Source organism: Procambarus clarkii, chromosome 53, assembly GCF_040958095.1.
Source record: "Procambarus clarkii isolate CNS0578487 chromosome 53, FALCON_Pclarkii_2.0, whole genome shotgun sequence".
Lineage (NCBI taxonomy): Eukaryota > Metazoa > Arthropoda > Malacostraca > Decapoda > Cambaridae > Procambarus > Procambarus clarkii.
Window position 1 is genome coordinate 7674914 of NC_091202.1, and position 8523 is coordinate 7683436.

The window sequence follows — 8523 nt, forward strand, 5'->3', positions numbered from 1 at the left end:
CTAACTTCACTTATGTCACACATTAACCTCCAGTTTCTGTGATATTTAAACTCCTCATCACAGTGGTGTCTCACCAATATAAACTGAATTGGATTTTTTCCTGGGATATCTATATGCTGACTGTATGTATGTATGTATGTATGTATGTATGTATGTATGTATGTATGTATGTATGTATGTATGTATGTATGTATGTATGTATGTATGAATGTATGTATGTATGTATGTATGTATGTATGTATGTATGTATGTATGTATGTATGTATGTATGTATGTATGTATGTATATATGTATGTATGTATGTATGTATGTATGTATGTATGTATGTATGTATGTATGTATGTATGTATGTATGTATGTATGTACTCACCTAGTTGTGTTTGCAGGGGATGAGCTCTGGCTCTTTGGTCCCGCCTCTCAACCGTCAATCAACTCATGTACAGATTCCTGAGCCTACTGGGCTCTGTCATATCTACATTTCAAACTGTGTATGAAGTCAGCCTCCACCACATCACTTCCTAGTGCATTCCATTTACTAACTACTCTGACACTGAAAAAGTTCTATTTAATGTCTCTGTGGCTCATTTGGGTACTCAGCTTCCACCTGTGCCCCCTTGTTCGCGTCCCGCCAGTGATGAATAGTTCATCCTTGTTTACCCGGTCGATTCCACTGAGGATTTTGTAGGTTGTGATCATGTCCCCCCTTACTCTTCTGTCTTCCAGTGTCGTAAGGTGCATTTCCCGCAGCCTTTCCTCATAACTCATGCCTCTTAGTTCTGGGACTAGTCTAGTAGCATACGTTTGGACTTTTTCCAGCTTCGTCTTGTGCTTGACAAGGTACGGGCTCCATGCTGGGGCCGCATACTCCAGGATTGGTCTTACATATGTGGTGTACAATATTATGAATGATTCCTTACACAGGTTCCTGAACGCTGTTCTGATGTTAGATAGCCTCGCATATGCCGCAGACGTTATTCTCTTTATGTGGGCTTCAGGAGACAGGTTTGGTGTGATATCAACTCCTAGATCTTTCTCTCTGTCTGTTTCATTGGGTACTTCATCTCCGCTTCTGTATCCTGTGTCTGGCCTCCTGTTTCCACTGCCTAGTTTCATTACTTTGCATTTACTCGGGTTGAACTTCAACAGCCATTTGTTGGACCATTCACTCAGTCTGTCTAGGTGATCTTGTAGCCTCCTACTATCATCCTCTGTTTCAATCCTCCTCATAATTTTTGCATCGTCGGCAAACATTGAGAGGAACGAATCTGTACCCTCTGGGAGATCATTTACATATACCAGAAACAGTATAGGTCCAAGGACTGACCCCTGCGGGACTCCACTTGTAACGTCTCGCCAATCTGAGACCTCACAACTCACACAGACTCGTTGTCTCCTGTTGCTTAGGTACTCCTTTATCCAATGGAGTACCATCCCTTTCCCTCTAGCCTGCATCTCCAGCTTTATCACTAGCCTCTTGTGTGTGGCACTGTATCAAAGGCTTTCTGACAATAAAAAAATATGTAGTCTGCCCACCCTTCTCTTTCTTGCCTTATTTTTGTTGTCTGGTCGTAGAATTCAAGTAACCCTGTGAGGCAGGACCTGCCATTCCTGAACCCATCTTGATGCTGTGTTACAAAGTTCCTTCGCTCCAGATGCTCCACTAGCTTTTTTCGCACAATCTTCTCCATCAGCTTGCATGGTATGCAGGTTAGGGACACTGGCCTGTAGTTCAGTGCCTCCTGTCTATCCCTTTCTTGTTTATCGGGACTACGTTAGCTGCTTTCCAAATATCTGGCAGTTTCCCGGTTGCCAGTGAATTTTTATACACTATGGAGAGTGGTAGGCACAGTTCTTTTGCTCCATCCTTTAATATACAAGGGAAGATTCCATCTGGGCCTATACCCTTTGTCACATCCAACTCTAGAAAACACTTCCTTACTTCCCCGCTGGTAATCTCAAACTCTTCCAGTGGTTCCTGGTTAGCTATTCCCTCACTTATCTCTGGAATTTCTCCTTGCTCTAAGGTGAAGACCTCCTGGAATTTCTTATTCAGTTCCTCACACACTTCCTTGTCATTTGTAGTGAATCCTTCCGCCTCTATCCTTAATTTCATAACCTGTTCCTTTACTGTTGTTTTTCTCCTGATGTGGCTATGCAACAATTTAGGCTGAGTCTTTGCCTTGCTTGCGATGTCATTTTCGTATTGTCTTTCTGCCTCTCTTCTCATCCTGACATATTCATTCCTGGCATTCTGGTATCTTTCTCTGCTCTCCAGTATCATGTTATTCCTATAGTTTCTACATGCCCTTTTACTTTGCTGCTTAGCTAGCCTACATCTCTGATTAAACCATGGGTTTCTCATCTTCATTTCCCTGTTTTCCTTTTGGACAGGGACAAACTTGTTTGCTGCGTCCTTTCACTTCTGCGTGATGTAATCCATCATATCTTGGGCCGGCTTTCCCCTGAGCTCTGTTTCCCATGCTATATCTGTTAGGAATTTTCTTATCCCCTCATAGTTTCCCTTTCGGTATGCTAACCTTTTGGTTTCGGTATCCCTCCCCGAGTTCAATAACCCTTCTTCGAGCAGGTACTCAAACACCAATACACTGTTGTCGCTCATTCCTACTGGGTCATCAAAACCGATTTCTCTTATGTCGGAGTCGTTCAGAGTGAAGACTAGGTCGAGTCTCGCTGGTTCGTCATTGCCTCTCATCCTTGTGGGTTCTCTGACATGCTGGGTTAAAAAGTTTCTTGTCACCACCTCCAATAGTTTGGCTCTCCACGTATCCTCCCCTCCATGTGGTTCCTTGTTCTCCAAGTCAATCCTTCCGTGATTGAAGTCGGCCATGATGAGCAGGTGGGATCTATTTCTACAGGCAGCAGAGGCTGCCCTCTCAGGGACAGCAGAGGCTGCCCTATATATGTGTGTGTGTGTGTGTTCACCTAGTTGTATTCACCTAGTTGTGTTTGCGGGGGGTTGAGCTTTGCTCTGTCGGCCCGCCTCTCAACTGTCAATCAACTGTTTACTAACTACTTTTTTTCTACACCACACACACACACACACACACACACACGGGACCTCGTAGCCTGGTGGATAGCGCGCAGGATTCGTAATTCTGTGGCGCGGGTTCGATTCCCGCACGAGGCAGAAACAAATGGGCAAAGTTTCTTTCACCCTGAATGCCCCTGTTACCTATCAGTAAATAGGTACCTGGGAGTTAGTCAGCTGTCACGGGCTGCTTCCTGGGGCGTGTGTGTGTGTGTGTGTGTGGTGTGGAAAAAAAAAAAAAAAAAAGTAGTTAGTAAACATTTGATTGACAGTTGAGAGGCGGGCCGAAAGAGCAAAGCTCAACCCCCGTAAAAACACAACTAGTAAACACCAGGAAGCAGTCCGTTACAGCTGACTAACTCCAAGGTATCTATTTACTGTTTGGTAACAGGGGCTTTCAGGGTGAAAGAAACTTTGCCCAATTGTTTTTGCCTGGTGCGGGAATCGAACCCGCGCCACAGAATTACGAGTACTGCTCGCTATCCACCATGCTACCAGGCCTCCTGTGTGTGTGTGTGTGTGTATGTGTGTGTGTGTGTGTGTGTGTTTACTAGTTGTGTTTTTACGGGGTTGAGCTTTGCTCTTTCGGCCCGCCTCTCAACTGTCAATCAACTGTTTACTAAATACTTTTTTTTCCACACCACACACACACACACCCCAGGAAGCAGCCCGTGACAGCTGACTAACTCCCAGGTACCTATTTACTGCTAGGTAACAGGGGCACTTAGGGTGAAAGAAACTTTGCCCATTTGTTTCTGCCTCGTGCGGGAATCGAACCCGCGCCACAGAATTACGAGTCCTGCGCGCTATCCACCAGGCTACGAGGCCCCGTAGCCATAGGCCCTGTGTGTGTGTGTGTGTGTGTGTGTGTGTGTGTGTGTGAGTGTGTGTGTGTGTGTGTGTATGTGTGTGTGTGTGTGTGTGTGTGTGGGTGTGTGTGTGTGTGTGTGTATGTGTGTGTGTGTGTTTGTGTGTGTGTGTGTGTGTGTGTGTGTGTGTATTCCCAATCACGTTAAAGACTGCCCCTCTATCATCCAGTTAAAGAGAAAAACAACTAATTACTACATAATCAACTCCTTGTAATTTGACGTATATGTATATATGTATGTACTCACCCACCTGTACTCACCTATTTGTGCTTGCGGGGGTTGACCTTTGGCTCTTTGGTCCCGCCTCTCAACTGCCAATCAACTGGTGTACAGATTCCTGAGCCTACTGGGCTCTATCATATCTACATTTGAAACTGTGTATGGATTCAGCCTCCACCATATCACTGCCTAATGCATTCCATCCGTTAACTACTCTGACACTGAAAAAGTTTCTTCTAACGTCTCTGTGGCTCATGTGGGTACCCAGTTTCCACCTGTGTCCCCTTGTTCGCGTCCCACCAGTGTTGAATAGTTTATCCTTGTTTACCCGGTCAATTCCCCTGAGGATTTTGTAGGTTCTGATCATGTCTCCCCTTATTCTTCTCTCTTCCAGTGTCATAAGGTGCATTTCCCGCAGCCTTTCCTTGTACCTCATGCATTTTAGTTCTGGGACTAGTCTAGTGGCATACCTTTGGATTTTTTCCAGCTTCGTCTTGTGCTTGACAGAGTACGGTCTGTGCAGGGCCGTATACTCCAGGATTGGTCCTACATATGTGGTGTACAAGATTCTGAATGATTCCTTACACAGGTTCCTGAACGCTGTTCTGATGTTAGCTAGCCTCGCATATGCCGCACACGTTATTCTTCAGGAGACAGGTTTGGTGTGATATCAACTCCTAGATCTTTCTCTCTGTCCGTTTCATTAAGTACTTCATCTCCTATTCTATATCCTTTGTCTGGCCTCCTGTTTCCACTGCCGTGTTTCATTACTTTGCATTTACTCGGGTTGAACTTCAACAGCAATTTGTTGGACGATTCACTCAGGCTAGGTCATCTTGTAGCCTCCTACTATCATCCTCAGTTTCAATCCTCATAATTTTTGCATCATCAGCAAACATTGCGAGAAACGATTCTATACCCTCTGGGAGATCATTTACATATATCAGAAACAGTATAGGTCCAAGGACTGAACTGTATGTATGTATGTATGTATGTATGTATGTATGTATGTATGTATGTATGTATGTATGTATGTATGTATGTATGTATGTATGTATGTATGAATGTATGTATGTATGTATGAATGTATGTATGTATGTATGTATGTATGTATGTATGTATGTATGTATGTATGTATGTATGTATGTATGTATGTATGTATGTATGTATGTATGTATATATGTATGTATGTATGTATGCATGCATGTATGTGTAATAACCCTGAATCTTCCTTGAATGAATCTTTCCTACCCTCCTTCTTCTTCACTCAATACCCCAGCTTAACACTGTTACAGTCCAGTATAACCTCTCACTGGACTGCCACGAATATAAGCTGAGTATTAGATGAGGAGAACACTACAAGAATAAGGGTTATTAATTTATAACTGATAATAAAAATCATTAAAACACTGCCACCACCTTCCCGATCAACCATACCTGAATGTGTCTATCGCCGTTCCCCCAGGAAGGCAAGGAATCAGTAATCATGGAACTCCCGGGTAATAGGAACTTCAGTAATAAATTTTTGGAATTAGTTTGTTTAATTTACTTTGCTTATTTAAATCCAAGGGCAACTTTAATATCTATTAAATGGTGGAGAACATGGGGGGGGGGGTTCCAATTCAACACATAAAAATGACAAAGTAGAGAAATATATCAAAGGGGAATTAAGAGAATATCACTGAACAAGTTATACAATTTATTTTATGAATCATGTAAATTAATACAATTTGAACATATACCCTATTCTATTCCCCTAGAGGCACAATGGATATCTACTGAGGACATGAAATCAAGTGCACAATACCTTGAAACCGCACTGCGGCCAAGATGCCGATGGCTGCCCTCAGCCCCTTGGATGCAGCCCGAGTCCCTATTCTCAACACACTCCCAGGACACACTACCGAAATTTTGTTTCACCAGCTTACCGGAGGAAAGGACTACTCCTCCCACTATCTAATACAGACCCAAGGTTCCACCCCTTATTTTGGCAATGGTCAACCATTTAACACTAGGCCTGCGGTCTGACTCTCTAGGGCCAATAAGGACTTGGCACTTATCTACCGCCAATCACCTTCCATGATCTGCCGTGGAAGGATACATGAAATTCTTGAAGACTGAGTCAGCTCTCTCCAGCTATTCGAAGGGAACAAGGCGCTTCTATAATGGACCGACCACGGAGTCTAGTGCACCTCCGAGCAATATTTACCAAACTGATAATTTATGTTCAAGCCTGTCTCCTCCAAGATAAAGGGTAGGGACATTTGACTCGCCTGGTATGGGGAAGGAACCGGTGAGAGGGGAAGAGAGGGAATTGAGAGGTGGATGGAGAGGGAAATCTGAGTGGGGAAGCAAAGGTACCACGAGGGCCAGCTAGCCAGACCACCCTCAGGTGAACCTCTTGGCCCTTGACAAATGGTCGAAGGGGGGGGGGTGAAGAGGGGGAGACAAATGACGGGCAAGGGGAGGGGGAGAAAAGGGGAGAAAGGGAGAAGGAAGGAGGGGAGAAAAGGGGAGAAAGGGAGAAGGAAGGAGAGAAACCATGATCTGAGCACCAGATCATTACATATGTATGTATGTATGTATGTATGTATGTATGTATGTATGTATGTATGTATGTATGTATGTATGTATGTATGTATGAATGTATGTATGTATGTATGTATGTATGTATGTATGTATGCATGTATGCATGCATGCATGCATGCATGTATGTATGTATGTATGTATGTATGTATGTATGTATGTATGTATGTATGTATGTATGCATGTATGTATGTATGTATGTATGTATGTATGTATGTATGTATGTATGTATGTATATATGTATGTATGTATGCACGTATGTATGCATGTATGCACGTATGTATGTATGTATGCACGTATGTATGTATGTATGTATGTATATATGTATGTATGTATGTATGTATGTATGTATGTATGTATGTATGTATGTATGTATGTATGTATGTATGTATGTATGTATGTATGTATGTATGTATGTATGTATGCATGTATTCCCAATCACGTTAAAGACTCCCCCTCTATCATCCAGTTTAAGAAAAAAAACTATGTACTAAATAATCAACTCCTTGTTACTGTAATTATGCTGACCTTCCTATCTGTATTCAGACTGAGCCTACCATCATTATAGGTGATTATAACACTAGGCATAGGAATATTGGTAATTCGCAGTTCAGTAATTGTAACGGTAACCAACTGTTGTCACTATTAGGTAGCCATGATGATGCACAGATTGTGGGTGATCTTGAACCGACGTATATCTACGGGGGTATTCTTGATCTATGTCTCGGTGTCAACGTCTCCCACACCGTGTGCCTCGTCAATAGTGCCAGATATGGCGTCTGATCTTCTGGCCATATTAGCCAATATTAGCATTGGAAGCTCTATCCTCCCTGGTGGAGTGTTTAAGCGGAAGAGGCTGGCTATGCCCATCGATCAACGAGACAATTTTGTTGCTCATGTGTCAGAATAGTACAGTTCATCTGAGCCTTCATCAGTTGAAGACTTTAACAATGAGCTCACAGGTACTACCGAGCAGTTTATAGAATCACATGATCCATCGTCCAGGCCACGTAACCCAAATTACACTGGTCATAGCACTTATGCTTATTATAATTCTAAATTGCATGCACTAAAACGCACTGCCAGAAGAATTGGACTTGCTTGTAGAAGGACCCGCACTGCTGAAATGCTTAGGCTCTTTTAAGCGGCTCTGGCTGAGGCTAGGGAACGTATGGTGGAGCTGAGGCAGACAGACTGGGAAACTTTTGTCAGTGGTTTCAATTCTCACACGCCACTAAGTCGGGCATGGAAGGACATCAACAAGATCAAAGGGAAAAAATGCTGCAGATATCTCGCACCCTAATCCTCTGCACAGAGCAAATGAGATTGTTGATGCTTGGGCCACAACTTCCGGCTTTGACAGTCTTCCTCTGCCCACACAGAATGAATTAAATAATAGATAACTAAACTAATTTAAATAAATTAAATAATAGATATACTGATAGGGCAAGGCTCCTTGACTTCATGCTTCATCAAGAGGATGACTGTGACATGTTTATGTACTGAATACGAACTAGACTCTGCTCTACATAAAGGCAAAGCTACATCACCCGGAGAGGATGGAGTTACTTACGGCATACTGCGTATGCTTCTGCAAGTTCCAGGGAATCCCTTGCTTCAATTGTATAATATAAGTTATGTAACAGGGGAGCTTCCAAAGTCATGGACCAACAGTCTTATTATTCCCATTCCTAAACCTAACCAGCCGAGTGCTTTTCGCCCAATCTCCCTCACTAGTTGTCTCTGTAAGTGTCCTGAGAGGATGGTCCTCAACCGTCTCCTTTAAATTATTAGTAACAT